Source organism: Photinus pyralis, unplaced genomic scaffold, assembly GCF_008802855.1.
Source record: "Photinus pyralis isolate 1611_PpyrPB1 unplaced genomic scaffold, Ppyr1.3 Ppyr1.4_LG4, whole genome shotgun sequence".
NCBI classification, from domain to species: Eukaryota; Metazoa; Arthropoda; class Insecta; order Coleoptera; family Lampyridae; genus Photinus; species Photinus pyralis.
In genome coordinates this window covers 32676451-32693392 of record NW_022170511.1, presented here as the reverse complement: position 1 = coordinate 32693392, position 16942 = coordinate 32676451, and the positions used below count along the sequence as shown (strand labels likewise).

Genomic DNA, 16942 nt, shown 5'->3' with positions numbered 1-16942 from the left:
TATATTTATGGGCAAAAAACCAATTTCGACAAAAAATTCAAAGGGCTGTAACTTTTGATCTAGTAGTCCGATCTTGGAACTGCTTGAAATTATGGATTCTACAGGCCACATTCTATAAGGAAATATTTTTTTCCGGTCGATCTGAGACAATTTTTTTTCGGGGCAAAAAAAAGGCAGTGTATACCTTCCTTTTTTACCAAAAATCGACTGCACCAAAATTTCTCGGGAAAAAACTTTTTCTTATTAATTTGGGTGCGTAGAATCCAAAACGATTCGTACTTTTTCGATTAGACGTCTCCATCAAAAGTTATGGGCAAAAAACCAATTTCGACAAAAAATTCAAAGGGCTGTAACTTTTGATCTAGTAGTCCGATCTTGGAACTGTTTGGAATTATGGATTCTACAGGCCACATTCTATAAGAAAATATTTTTTTTCCGGTCGATCTGAGACAATTTTTTTTCTGGGCAAAAAAAGGCAGTGTATAACCTTCTTTTTTTTACCAAAAATCGACTGCACCAAAATTTCTCGGGAAAAAACTTTTTCTTATTAATTTGGGTGCGTAGAATCCAAAACGATTCGTACTTTTTCGATTAGACGTCTCAATCAAAAGTTATGGGCAAAAAAATTCCTGTTTTTAAAATTTAAAATTCTTATTTTCGTCATTTCGTGAAAGGCAGGACGCAGGTACCTCACCTCAGTAGCAGTACTAAGTACCTGATACCTATTTGTTATTTTGGGCATCAATGTAGCGAATTGCCGATCGATGCCGAATAGCCAAATCGTTGACTGCCAACACTGATCACTCACTGAATAGTGAATACTGAATACTACAGAATATTTAGATTTTAGTGACTTTAGACTTTAACCAAAACCAAAATTGCTCTCTATATATACCCATATATTATTGCCTTTATTTTAAAGTGGGCGGAGCGGATAGCGGAGTATTACCTAAATACCTAATAGCTATGATGATAACTCAATTCTTCTGTGGGGGGGATATATGCCCTCCATCCCCCCCGGTAAATACGCCACTGCAAGATACGAAGAATCGCATACGATTTTCATTAGGAGAACTTTTTGATAAATAAATACGAGTCTTAATTGGGCTCAAATTCAATCTTCCACTGATCCTTGAGCTCGTAAAGATTGATTGGCGCGGGTTTGACATTGATGTCTCTTTCGTTATGCAGTTCTCAAGACGAGGAACAGACGGACGGACCAGTACCGTAGCAATAGTCGCCCGGGCCTGGATTCCACTAATTATATGTGGGCCCCCTCCTGCAGTAACTTTATTTCATAAATGAATAAGTAATCCAAAACCTGACGTGACTATTTCCAGCGTAACCCGCTCCTATAGGCAGACGAACAGACTATAGTCCATCGGTTATTACTATTCCGATATGTAATTAACCCCACTAAATACAACGTTAACTTTTTTTTACCACACGTCGTCGGTTAAACATAAACAATTCTCCCAAACAAACTGCAACGCGTTATTGTTGACGTGCAGAATAAGAATGAAGAAAATAAGGTACCGCAAAGGTTAAGCGATTTTAGGTCGTATCGCTTACTTCAAAGAATGGTAATTGAAGTGAATTTCGTTTGCTTTCAGTTTTAGAACTGTAGTTTAATTGACATCAGTTAGGCGTAAACCACTTTACTGTAAACAAAAACGAAATGCAATAAGTGTGTTCGAAATTTCGGTGTGTAGTGTGTACTATCACTTTAGTCCTTTAAATGAATGACAAAACAGGTTGATTTAGTCCACGGCGATACGTCAGCAACTCATTTTTGATCGCCCGTTACTACTTGTGGTTATTATATAAGAAACTTTTGTTAGCCAACTTCAGATTCGGATTCAAAATCACAAAAAAAAACGTATCGAATGGAAAAAAGCAAAAATTATAATACCTAGGTACTTTTTTTGGCAAGTACAAAAAAATATATAATTATTATACAAAGTATAACGGAACACACGAACGCTTTTGGATAAATTGAAAGCAGGTGTTCAAAACTGCAACTTGAGAATAAGAAAAAGAATCGGTATTCTATTGGAATACATGACAACTCGCTCGAACTGTGCAAAAAATGACACAAATCACTCCCGAATTCCGTTCCCCCGAATTCTTTCATTAATTTTTGTGTGATTCCGAACTCTATTATTTTAATTCCTAGTATAATCGAGATTGGTGAATTACTTTTTTTTTAATTTCCTGTACACTTAAAAACCAACTAAGCAATACATGATAGGAATAAAAAGATTAAAAGAATTAGAATGTGTTTGAAAAAATTAATTTAGAAAGTGAAACTTTCATTTAACTTGAAATGAACAAGAATCTGACAATATAATGATCTTTCTCGTTCACTATATTCTGAAATATGGTGTGCCGGTGCCAATATGCAAGCAATCCTCGTGCTAATCTCGCTTCATGTCTAAAATTAAGCCTGAACTAAACAATAATTGTTATAATTTATTATTAGCACTCGCTTTTATTAGCATCTAAGGTTAACGCTATAGAAATCTCTTCCCTGTTAATTATTGAGCGCTGGTCATCTGCATTCCAATCCGATGCCCGTTTCCGTCTTATTCGGGTATAACTAAATTGTGCTCGAAATCGTTTTCATCGGCAATTGGTACAACCTTGATCCTGCGGAGTTTCGCTTGAGGTGAATAGCCATACCTTTTATTGCATGTATTTTCCTTTGTTTAGTGTTAACATTCGAAAGGCCATGCCGGGCTTTCAACTCGATACAAAGACGGCGAAGTTCAATAGCCACGTGCATTAGGTAGAGAAAAGTCAAATAGTTTGGATGCACGGTCTTGCTGGTGTGGTATAGGAAACTCTGTGTGTTATTATAGACGTTGAGGCAGTGAAAGGAAGTATTTTCTCTCACATAAAATACGGGGGATGTACATAGAAGTAAGCCAACGATATCAAAAACACTGATCAGATTTCCTCGAGCTAAAATTGTATGAGAAAGTCACTGGGGAAACAAAAAAATGGTTGTCTCGAACCGTTCTGTTGCTAGGGGACGTTGGCCAAATTTAGTATTTCTGTAACCCATTAATTTTCTCCGACTTTTTTCGCGACAACCACCTTCACTTTCGAGTTTCCAATGGTACCTACCATTTTCGAAAATAATGAGTTGAACCAAAACATTTTTAATATGGCAGCACTTTTTGCTATTCGGAAAGTTTTTTCGGAATATACTTCTTTTATTGTACATACTTATTCCGTTTTTCATTTCGAATAAAATCGTACAAGATCAAATCGTCTAAGGAAGTCAAACAAAAGCTAAAGTAAAACCGCAGTTTCATTTGTTTCTTTTGAAGTATACTTAAACCGGTTATTTGAGATATAAAGGTTTCATAGTTTCTTTTTAACTACTTGAATGTACGAAGAGAATTTGTCAGGCTTATATATGCCCATTTCTCCACTTTTATTATCAAAATATACCTATCATTGGTCGAAATAGCTGAAAAGCAGCAGGGTTACGAGTACGACTTTCAATTAGCAACCCAAGCGACATTAGGTACAAGGTTTTAACTTTTAAAAAGTAGTGGAACGTCATACCCCTATAAATCCCCACCGCCTCATTCAACCCTTTAAATACACACAAATGACTCTATTCCAAGACACAATAACAACGTTGTTTAGTGTTTGGTAAAGTTTAAAGAGGGCTGCAAGTATCAAAACTTGTAATATTTACATAAAAATCCTAAGCTACATTCGATTATAACGCGAACATTTTGGGGTGATACGATTGCATGTTCGAAAATACCGGGTGTTTCTAAATGACTATCTATTGGGGTTGCTTTGAGATATTTTTAAAACTACATTCCGAAAACATTCAATATGGCGTCCATAATTCTAGGTATTGCTATTGAAAATATCATTAAAATCAGTTTATTCGCCTTCAACGAATAACCTTGGGGGTAATTTTTGAAGTCAATACTGGATTTAGGGTTTGTAAAGTTACCCAAGGAACATAATATAGATAATTATCGGTTAATGAATGATTAGCCGCCGTTTAGTCGTGCGCCCCGCCGTAACATAATAATTGGCTTCCTGGACGAGCTGGTTCGTGCAGTATTTTTTTCTATTCGATAATTAGATAAGTTGTGGACCGTTTCGGACTTTCAGATATATATGTAGAAATAAAACATGCAACTCTTTTTCAAGTAATATAACAATTAGTAATCTTCTGTGTATAACACACAACTCTATTACACCCCGTACACAAAAGAGGAAACAATATTACTCCGTTGAAAAAAAGTCTCGGTAAACCCTATACATAGATGAGTAGAGTTGAATAGTCAGTGAAACTATTAATTTGTTTAAAACTATATGATTTAAAACTCCGAAAGCAAAGCGATAGCGGAAATACCCTTCCTTTCTGATTTAATCAAATATGCAAATTCTCGTGCAAATTATTTAATACACGAAATCATTTAAATTTATGAATTATGCAAAATGTACCGCGCTAATTTAAACTTTGGACCTATGCTACTCGCAATCGAAACGCAGAAAGATAATTAAATGATAGTGTGGTAAGGCATACATGAAAGGTACTCAATTTCGGCAATTAGGGTTAACAGCTTCTTTATGGAATCATCACGTCGATAACCCTACTTTTGTTTTCGGCAATCAACAGCTTAGGAATTCGTAGATGAACAAAATAACCAAAGGATTGGCCAAACCCTCAAAATCATTAATTATTTATTCAGCGTTTAACAATCTGTGAGCTGGTGCATCCCTCGGCCACTAAATTCGGGATACCTTGCCATCAATGCACATTTCAGATTAAAAATATTCTCCAGTAGACAGTATTTTGGGGAACACAAACGGACGGACATGTCTATAATACAGCTACTTTCAAATTATCCACAATTAAACTCCTCTCAAGAACCTCTTCAAAAATTTGAATTTGAAATGTTAATGTTAGGTAATTGGAAACAATTGATTTTCAAGGCACAAATTGCTAACTATTTTCACTTATTGCAATGTAAGAATACAAGATTGATTTTTTTGCGCATTCCAAGGATTTAAGATCTCAGTACGTTATCGATTCCTTTATAATAGGTTTCTTATGTAAAGAAAGTTTTTAATATACCGAGCGATAAGAAGAAGAGAGGAAGATTAAAGGCCCTTGAAAATAAGATGAGGGTCTTTCAAAAACACCAGCCTCGACACCAGCTATAATATCAAGGAAACTATTGTTTTAATTATTTTTGTGCTGAGACTTCTCACTTCTCACTGACTAAAAAAAGAAAAAAAAATAATAGGAGTACCGTGAATTTTATTTAATAATTTTAGTATGCCACTAGACAAGAAAGTTTGAAAAACACTAGAAAGCAGTGCTACCAAAATAATGATTCTAACAAAAAATTTCATAAAAGCGACACAAAATATTCCATTTTACACAAGCTGAAAACTAAACTTAAATATTATCATATACCTAAATGTATAACAGTTACAAATATTTGCTCCTTTTGAAATACATTAAAATTTACTGTCTAAAACGAGGTCAAAAACATCTTCCTGTTAAATTACACACACGTGGGTAGTACAAGCTGGAGAACAAACAGCCTTATAATGTTTCTACGGAAAAATAATTTTATCGTGTCTTATAACTTTACTGCGTATTATTACTTTATGTATATAAATAAACAAATTAAACAGTTATAACAAAACACCCTGCTCGGTTTTTGGTATATCTACAATTACAATTGCTTAATTTTTTTAATTCAAGTCAAGGTTCATTTCGAGGGGGGTTGATTGGTTTCAAAATTAAGAAGAAACAAATTTGGGGTAACGCCCAGGTTAATTTTAGGCTTCCCCCGGCACCCCCTAGGTATGGAAATATTTTGTTATATACGTATCTAATTAAACGGTAAATATGTAAACTAGTGTCACGCCGCCGAAACATACTCATTTTATCAGCTATTTAATCACCAGTTAGATATGGCCTGCTTCTATGCATTATAATGAATTTGTTTAAAATTCAACACTTATAGAATAATTTACATTGAAAATTAGCAACCGAGTTAGCAACAATCAGGGAAAGTGATCGTCCTGTAACCGAACACGAAGGTACCCTATAGCTATAGATTATCTGTGATAGTGTTCTTAAACAGCAATGAACTGTTATTGAAATGTTATAGTTATAATAGATAAACACCAGGATAAAAATGAAATATGCGCCCATGTAACATAATACTGCATTGCACATCGATAAAAAAACAGAACGATTACGGTGAACTAACTTCCAAGTAAAAATAATCGTAACGCAACTTTATGTAGGTATGATGCAGGTGCTAGCTGAGATATTAACAATTTCGCCAGGTAAAAGTGAATCAATCTCAAAATTCCCAGAATTTTAGTTTATAAATAAAGAGTGATCTAAACATGCTCACATATTAATTAATTAGCAGCAATTGGCCGACTGTTAGGTGTGTGTTTTGGCACTAAAATGTACGAATTTCAAATCATTTCAATATGCATCTTGCATATATATCGCTGTGCCTCAGATATATTGGCCTCCTTTACGTTCAAGAGCGAACTAAGAGATTAGCTCGTATCGAAATCATCCAACATTCTGAAGAGGGTGTGGACATTTTCAGATTGTTATACAATTTATGATTTTTTGCACTTCTTTCTTTCTTTCTCCTGTCGTTAGAGGTTGCAAACACAAAAACCAGTCTCTCGTCCCTGTCAACTAAGATCGATATAATTAGAAACAGATTTTTAATTAAAATTCCGGGCGGGATCTGTGAAAAGAGTGACTGAACTGGTCCTTTAGTTTATATTCTTCAAGTACGTTTTTTAGTAGTGCCAACTACTTATTTCTTCCAAATTACAAACAGAGATGCCACCCCTTCTTCCTGCCAATGTCGAAAGCGTTTTTTAAATGTTCTGGTTAAAATTCGTCTGTAGAGTTGAGAATGATTCGTTACATATCGAGGATATGAATTAATTAATGACATTGCTTGAGGTTTTGAAGTGGTTAATTTGAAATTGTTAACGACCATTTGCACCGTAAAAATGAAATACTTGTCGCTTATCGTTATAATTGTTGCTATGGTTTTTATGATGTACTTAAGGCGCAAACCTCGGCGCAAACGTACCTCTAGAACTAGGTTATTACGTGGTATATCTGGCACCATTAGTGCGTACCTATTTTATGTTTGTTATCCTCCTTACGATCTTAAATCATTGGCACCTACCTAATAATGGTCTATCTTCTTCCGTGGCATTACTGTGGTTAACCACTGTGATAAGCCCCCACACGTGTGAATAGTTTTTATACTACACTTTGGACTATGTCAGTACCTGTAGAGAAGAAAACGAAGCAAATCACCGCACAACCTTCCCCATTCTTAAAGTCTCAAAAGATCTCCAAGGTCCCAAATGCCTACCAATCTCAAAAATGCATTGACATGGCATTCCATAAATTCCATTTTTGAAGCAGAAGGTTTCAATTTTTTCATTGTATAAACAGATTTTCTGCTGAGGTGTACACCCCTAATCCTAACAGCCAGATCTGAATTAATAAGATAATCTTTTCAAACCAGTCACTAATCAGAGAGATGTTGCCCGACACTTTTTCTATTTCCTATTATTTTGTATATTTCTTGCCACGCTTATTAATTTAAATGATCGTTTACAAGATCTTTATTACCGCTATTCCTTAAGTTGCAAAAGTAATCGTAAACGAAAAAGCGCATTTCCACATTTAACAATTTTTTTCCGTAAACAATTATAGTTACCCTGCCAAATTCGCGCAAATTCGTTTTCAGTCATTTAACTTTAACTCAAATGACGTCAAACCTTTAATTGAAAAGAACCTTCTGCAAACATTTCCGAAAATCCGCCTGCAAAGATGAAAGCACATACATTTATTTCAATTCACATTTGTACAAGCATTTGTATGAAGCGCCGGAGCCTCGGCCGGAGCCGACCGACCGACCGAACAGCCCAACTGAATATATAAGCGCTACTTTTTTTTAAAAAACGCGCTAAATAGTAGAACAATCACACGGACGGACGAAGTGGCCACCACAATAGCGCATTTTTTATCACCCCCACGTTAATATAAGGGAGGTATTGCATTGGGATAAAAAATGACCCCCACTTTCATAATAGCTACTCGTGACCTCTTCTTTTCTTGCTTATTCCATTACCGTTTTCAGAAATAATCCGCCGATTTCTTCAAATTTTTGAAGCTAGAACAAAACCGCTTCAGCATTATTCAGGCACTTTTGAACGTAGAACCTGATTTTTTTAAATGAAAATATCAAGGGAAATATAGTTAGTGGTGGTTTTAAAAGATTGTTTGTTTTATGAGCCTTCCGAAAATGTATATATGTGATGCTTATTTTCAAGAAAAAGCTCTCTACAATACATTTTGTTTATTAATGCATCTTGTCTGACAATAAATAACAAAAAATATAGTCGCCTATGAAACACTTCAAAGAAAACAGTAAATAAAACAGTGAATTAGCAGATATTGAACAAAATCTACAAATATTCTTCAAAATGCCCTTTATTGTGGGAAATGCATCTCTTTCTCAAAGACCTTGTTGCATTCAGGAACACGCTATTTCTACATTTTCCCGAGCATTTTCCCGTAATTCTTGGTGATCGAAGGATATTTATACATATTATTTTTCAAAAACCCCACAAAAGGAAATCCACTGTGTGTAAAAGTCCGGTGAACGCGCTGGCCATTTTATCGGTCCCTAAACAGGAATATTATCGAGTAAATCTTCCAGATTGTACTCTTAATGTTTGGATATATCTGTCAGATATGTAAGTGTGACTCTAACTCTATTTTAAACACTACACATTCAACCCAAATTTTCCTTGGGCCCGATATAGATAGATGCGGGTTTTTATGCGGTTATTTTGTCTATTAAAAAAATCCAGCACTTATGTGTGTCCGAGTGTGTGCCTCATCACCTCAAATAATGTTATCGTTAAAATTTTGGACCTCATTCTCCTTCCTAAGAAGCCAATGAGAAAATTCACGCCTCCTAGGTAAATGTTTCAAGTTTCAAATATTGCTTCTTATGATACTTATATGATTTGAATTTGTAAAGTTTTAAAATGCAGGTTAAGATTTCCCACTTCCTACAAGAGTGGGCTTCATCGTCAACGGTGTCATTTTGATAATTTCTAGGTCGAGGCTGGGCAAATGAACTAAATTCAGTTTTTTTTTCAACTCAAAATGTATAATTTAAGAACAGTAAGAAATAACAAAAATTGACCGTCTAAAAGTCTGTACAGTATCCTTTCCGGAAATTTTAGCTGATATTGAAGACTTGCTGGTGTCGAATATTCGTTGCATTGAATAAACACTTTTAGGCATGTCATATTTGTCTCGGTTAAAATAGATATTTAATGATATTGAAAATTATTTTCAATAATTTTAAAATACCACTAACATGAAGAATGCAGACAAATCTATTTTGACAAACAACTTAAAAAAAAACAGCTGTCAAGTGTTTTTCATAGGCGACTATATTTTTTTTGTTTATTTACAGACAAAATTTATTGTGGAAAACTTATAATTGAAAATAAGTATGGCATAATTATACATTTTCGGAAAGTTCGTAAAACAAGCAATCTTTTAGAACCATTGCCAACTGTAATTTCCATTAAAAAAATGATCTTTGAGTTACAGTTCAGTCACTAAAAGGGCTAGAAACAAACGACTACGTTAAAATGTGCCTGAATAATGCTAAAGCGATTTTATTTTAGCTTCAAAAATAAAGGAATTAATTACAGCATATTGAAGGAGCGATCATTTTCAGATTTTCTCTCTAGTGAAAAAATAAAGCATGGGATCCTTTTCGCTGTCGCGATTTGTGGAAGCGTTCGAGGGAAGCGCTACAGAAGAAAGAGAGCTTTCCGAAAAGCCCAGTTGTACGTACACTGGGAGCATTAAAAACGTGTTTGGAACCAATACCTGCAAGTGAAGGAATTCAGGATCATTCGGTAATCAGATTCCGAGTCAGATTCAGATGCAATCAGATTTGATAAGTTACGTACCCTCTAAACAGTGTAATAACTCGGTAGAATCATTGAAGTATAAACACAGTTCCCGTTAATCGTCATTTCTCAAAAACACTCAAAGCTGTACACTTTAATCTCAAGTTTAATTTATCACCACCTACTTTATAACAGCATGAGAAAAATGGTGCTGTGCGTTAAATGATAGCAGTTGAGTTGATCATTTAGTAATATTTGTATACAACTATCAATAAATTGTTGTAATTTCACTAATCTGTTGGTAATTTCAATAATGCTTTTTGAGATTTCGGCACTTTTTTGCGTAATTTTTTCGTAACTCCGCTTATTGTCAACACTCTATTTTTTGGGGTTTATCCATTCTACTAAATTTACTCATATTCTATTCCATTACCACTCTAACTTTCCCTATTTCCACCGTTAATGTTAATAGAGCTGAAAGCTGGTAGGGTGTGTAGGCCAAAAAAAGAGAACTTACCAACTTTCAGTCAAAATAGTCAGCTTTTGCATGAAAATCCAGTACCTGCCAAAATAAAAAGCTTGGAAAGGGCTACGTTCGGAGGTCTCTTCGTTTTTTCCCTTTTTTTCTGCGTAGTCTACCGGTACAACACGTAAAAGGGTTGAACTGAGGGCTTATATAGGTCTTTGGTAAGCATGTACATTCCGATTTTGTGAAATAGTATATTTCATTAGGAGTCCGGAAAGCAGGCTTTTTCCGTGCGCGCGTGGCAAATTCCCGTGTGAGGCGTAGCCGAACACGGGAAGTCATGCAAGCACGGAAAAAGCATTTCTGGACGTGTAATGAACGATATTTTTTATTATACTTCTTCGATAACATAAAAAACAACAAACTCGCTAACATTTTTATTTTGTAACAGTTAAGTATAGAACATGCGTTTTCATGGTTACTCTCAAATCATTTCAAAGGCGATTTGTTTAATTAGTTTATTTCAGATAAGGTTGACGAAACGTCAAAAAATGTCACAAATTCTCAAAGAAGTTTATCTAAATATTCAAACATCTACGAATTAAAACGCAAAATACTTACATATGAAACATTACAACGCATATAGATTTTCTGAAAATTAGTTTACTTCCCTGTAAATTTGTATTTTAAAGCAATATTTTGGGTATTTATATTCAGCGCACGGAAAGAATCAAAGGGATCGGGAAAAGTTTTTCCGTGCGCTAGCCTGGAAAAGGCCAGATACCATTATTTCTAATACAGGTGTAAATAAGCTGATTTCAATGAAGTATAATAAAAAAATTATTACTTTGGGCCCATGTCTCCGTATTTGCGTTTATCATTTAATTTTCCTTACAACCACCGCACATTTCGACCGAGGTCTCAACGAAATTTGGTATGCCTGGAGAGTTGCGATTTTTAACATAAATATCGAGCGGACAAAATCGGAAAGAGTTGGGATTTTCAAGGTTCGTCTAGTGGCAATCTTTTTTCGACCGCCCTGTCTCAAAAAGAAAATTTTCAATTTCCGGTTTATTTCAAAACAGTGTTTGTTTCGTCCTTGCTACCGTTATTGAATACGTATTACTTCTTCAATGCTACCGTCTACTTTTACCACCCGCATTGGAGTAAAAAATGACGGAATACACGATTATATGCATTGCCTCCTTCGACCCTGTGCAGTTCTCATCAACTTCCAGAATTTAAACTCAATTGTTGATTATCAGTGGGCAAATGCATTAAAATGACATTAACTTCACGTTGGAAATCGGGACAATTAACATTCAAATTAAAATCGGCATCGCCGCGTTAAAAACTGCCATAAAGATTGCATTGCCCATTGCTCTATGTTCTTTGTACTGTAGTCAAGGCGAGGCGGACTTTTATAGTAAGTTTGTATTATGCCTACTTATCTCGCTACTTATGTAAAAGAACTGAAATTAATGATGTTTTCCAATGCAATCTGCGAGGATCCCATGTTACACCTAGAATATCCTTTATACGAATTGCAACTTTTATTCAGTTTTAAGTCCGTGGAAACCGGGGGGTTAGTCGTTGTGGTATTCTTTCGTACACATGACTGGTATAGTCACTGGTATTCCCGTGATAGTCTCTGGTATTCCTGTGGTAGTCTATGGAAGTCTGTGGTAGTCACTGGTATTCCGAAGGTAATCAGTGGTATTCTCTGGCATTCCCGTGGTAGTCAATGGTAATCTCTGGTATTCCGATGGTAGTCAGTGGTAGTCTTTGGTATTCCTATGAGCATTTACTAACTTTTTTATTATTTTCCATTTTGGCTTGTAGGTAGGTATTTCCGGCATAAACTATGGTTTTTATGATTTTGTCTATCAAATCGCATACTTTTTAAATTAATTGAATTGATTGTTGCAGTGCTGGTGATTGAAGGTGACGATTCTGTTTTAAAGATGGTAGCGATTCAATCAGTAATAATGTATTTGTCTTGTGTGTTTATTTAAAAACAGGCCGAGGTCGAGGCCAAGGTTTCCATGATAATCACATATATCTTAGATCTGGATCTAGACCCTTTTTAGAAGATGATCTTGTATCTAGATCTAGATTATATTATAATAGATTTTCCACTAGTAGATCCAAAGATCAATTTTAATTTATTTATGTTATAAATGTTTTTAACATTGGCGGAGTAAATCGTTTCTATGTTTAAAGAATAAATGTGTTCCATTCAAGTTTTAGGGATTTACCAGCCTTTTAAGAGTAGACAGGTTTAAGCAGAAAGTCAATAGTCATTAGCATAACGGGTAGTTTAGCTTAGGGGGTAGTACTCGGGGTAGTATCGGTAATTATTTACAGTACAGGGTGAGTCAACGATTGCGCGGAGGCATTAAGCCTTGAAGATAAGATTTTTCGATAGAAAACTTTTGCATTATGATATGGTTGAATATTCTCCACATTTTAAAAATATTTGGAATTATACAGGGTGCACCCACAAAGTAAGGCGCCCAAATGGTACATTTTTTTTAATAGAATCCCCTGCATTTTTGAATTCTACGTGTAATTGTATAATAATAATAATTAATAAATATGATTTTAGCTTTGAACGAGGCAGATAAAAATTACCTTTTTTTTGCATGGCCACCTCACTATTATGTAAATTACATATAACTTATTTAAGATTAGAATATAAAAACCAGGAAAACCAAGATATTTCGAAAACTATCAGAGATAGGTATAGGACATTATTATCAAAAGTTGAAGGTTTTTGGAGGAGCTAAATGATGGACAGAAAAATATACAGGGTGTTCCATTTAAAAAAGTGAGATTTTTTAATATGAAGTTTTGTAACTTTGGATCTAGAAAAAAACACCCTGTAAGCTATTTTTTAAATGTTTTATAGTACACGAGATAGTACATGTCTTTATTTGACTTTTACTTAACCCAGGATAAAAAATAGAAAACCTGATATCAAAATTTAAGTAATAATTTTGACAATATACTGACGCTTGCAAATGCCCAGTTTTTCTTAAAAATCGAATTATCTTTAAAACTACTAGCTTTTCGGATATTAACCATATAATAAAAAAGACGTACCTACCATTACACGTAGAATTCAAAAATGCATTCAAATACAGGGGATTCTATTTTAAAAAATGTACCATTTGGGCGCCCTACTTTATGGGTGCACCCTGTATAATTCCAAATATTTTTAAAATGTGGAGAATATTCAACCATATCATAATGCAAAAGTATTCTATCGAAAAATCTTATCTTCAAAGCATTAAGTTACTCCGCGCAATCGTGGACTCACCCCTCGATTCACCCTGTACAACTGATTCATGGGCATGCCGCCGCCGGTTTACCCGAATTATCCGAGAAACACATTATTGTTATGTAGGTACGCACACCACTTTGCCTTAAGTAGTAATTCAGATTTAGGCGGTTATTATAATTTTTAAAGAAGGACTTTTTCACAAGAATTTACGCATCATTTTTCTTGCTGTTTTGCGAATTTTGCATAGATAAAAGTAAAACCTGAAGGGGTTACACCTCGGGTTACACAGAATGAGATAAGTACCTAAGCATTTTCCGAATAATGAATCAAATCCACCGATGTAAATCAGATTTACCTATGAAGGATCTATAAAGGATCTAGATCATTTTAGGACTATCTTGATCTAAGTGCGGATCTTTGATCTGGGTCTAGATCATGATTTTAAATGCATCTGGAGGTGTATCTAGATCTAGAATTAAAGGATGTTACCCAACACCGGTTGCAGTCCAGGTACAACTCCTTATCTCGCTGCCACCTGTGTGGTAGTCTTGAGTAGTCACTGGTATTCATGTGGTAGTCTCTGGTATTCATTGGTAGTCTGTGGTAGTCACTGGTATTCATTGGTAGTCTCTGGTATTTATATGGTAGTCTCTGGTATTCATGGGGTAGTCTCTTGTAGTTACGGGTAGTCCTATGGTAGTCTGTGGTAGTCTTTCGCAACTGGTAGTCTTTCGTACAACATTTTGCTCATGTATTATCCCCTCGGGTACAGATATTTACCGTAGGAATACTATAAGCACCAAGAGATTCATAGCTAAGTATTACAATCACTGTATACAACATACACATGCTTTATTTAAGACATTGCAGTATACAATGGTTTTTCCGAAGAATTAATATTGAACTTCATTAGGAAACATAGATTCAGGAAGCAGATTTAAAATGTTAGGGAATTGTATTAATACCTCGATTAATACATTACATAAGAAATGTTAAATTGCCCAATTATCCGTCATACACTAGAGGTGAGACTAGAGGTTTCGGGGGTTTATCTAAAATCTTTTCCAAATTAAATTTCCAAACTGTTAGAACTTAAGATTGTAGTATACTCGGTAGTATACAACACCCCCATAGGTTTAGGATAAATCCGGAATATACAAAATATTTTGTAAAGATTGTAATCAAGTCTCGAATCAAGTATAAATTGGGCAAACAAATAGATCCTTAAAAATTCATAGGTAAGTTAGCATTTAGTATAGGACCGTGAGTAACAGTGACTTAGAGGTTCGTCAAAACAAACGCTTCCTAATGAACAATGATGGAGGTTTCTTTAGGCCTATTGTAAACGTTCACTTTCACTTGTAATTAATATAAATAGAGGCTTATTTGTATGCTATAGTTCAGTTGTTCGCTGATGACGACAGCTTTACTGTTGAAACTCGTAGAAAAAATAAGTTCTTTCATTTTTGTATGACTGCTAATCGGCTAAACCTGTATGAGTACTGAGGAATAAAAAATTTCTTTCGAGGATTTTTCAATTATTTACGGTAGTGTGATAGCAAATCTTCAAAGTTTATTTGATGAGCTTTTGAGCGAGTCTCTGAGCTTATTTAATAAAAGTCACGCTAACCTTCTAATTCGAGCTTTCTCCACCGTAGTCCTAGTTATTATTACTCGGTCATTATCATTGCTCATATCAATATTTGCAGCCTCTTCCATAATGCCATTGGCAAGCATACGCTTCGTCGCTTCCCTTTCAACTTGAAATCTGTGATTATGAAATAATAACAATATTATTCTCCATTAACCATCGTTAAGTCTTATATTGACATAGATTACCGAAATCAAATAAATAACAATATACGTTACGGTGCATTATTGTAGCACGTGGTTCGATTTTTAGTGCACTTTCACTTTAAAAAATAAAAAGTGCACTTTTTCGCTCTTGATGTCTGCCTGTCTGTCTGTCGAGTCACAAAGGATCCGGAACTACACCACCACAGACTTGGTATTGGTGTCATTCGATCAGAAATTAATAATTATTTCATGTTTTTATTCTCGTTAAGGCATGACATGTCCATAAGGGCTATTAAAAACGAAAATAAAAATTTGAAAGTGCACTCTTCACCTCTTGCTCAAAAGCGGTTTAAGGAATTTTTTATTTTTTATTAGTCAGTCGTGCGGTATTACAAAAAGGTCCAGATACTGATCCTTGTGGCACATCACATAACCACAAATGACCTATTCATATTACAATAGTAACACTAAGTAGGTTTAAATAGATGAACTTAAATACATAGTATACTTTCTGCAAACCGCCCCTTCGTACATTAGGTATATTAGGGGAGTTCGGTGGTAGTGATATATGCGAGGATATATGCATACAGCATACGTAGCTTATTTAATATTCCTCACGAATTAATAAGAATAAATTAATACATTTTCGAATAATAACAAAATATTGTATGCTGTTGCATTAGTAACCGAGGCATTAGCTACTTACATAATTTTACGTGCCAAAGAGGCAATTGTTTGTTGATCAAAAGCAATAAACTACTCCACTCCCCAAAATTAAATTGCCGGCAAATAATTTCGGTTATTGGATTCAATCTATTTCATAAAAATTGCATGAAATAGTAATGTATTATACCTATTTGATTCTACCTATAAATAGGGAACCGCAGAAGACACGGAAATTTGCAATAAGCCGATTTAGCTACAGCTATTTTATGCAATTTAGAAGTAATAAAGATAGGAAAAGAAGCAGTAGCTGTCGTAAATTATAACTGCCAAATCAATCAAAAAAATTGCAAACCTTTCAACTTACCGGCAATTCAAAGAATTTGTCACTTATGTCTGAAAAAACGTGGAAAAGTGTTTTCTGAATGGAAAACCATACACAACACACAGTACCACTACCTCGACCACTACACACCAATGTCCAACGATGACTAAACTTTGCCTATTCACTAATAATAAAGCAACGGGAATCGCCGACACACGGACCTACTCAATACTGCAGTTGTACGAACTCATTGGTAAAACATCAGCTGCTCGGTATTGCTACCCATTTACAACAAAGAGAGTTCGTACACTTGCGGATGCATTAACAACACTGTAAGTTATAATATCGAGTGACTAAGCCATGCAAAAGTAGACCCTATCAACGTCGGTACGTTTGCACTTAACGATCG

The 16942-nt window shown here is 34.9% G+C and overlaps 1 protein-coding gene across 1 annotated transcript in view; it reads right to left on the bottom strand.

Moving 5' to 3' along the window:
• Positions 1-16866, bottom strand: part of LOC116169971 (ATP-binding cassette sub-family G member 4) — a 33179-nt gene extending 16313 nt beyond the window's left edge. The window contains exon 1 of the mRNA XM_031486199.1: positions 16576-16866. The gene's annotated coding sequence lies outside the window, so the exon portion shown is untranslated. The remainder of the gene's footprint in view (positions 1-16575) is intronic.
• Positions 16867-16942: the final 76 nt, after the last annotated feature.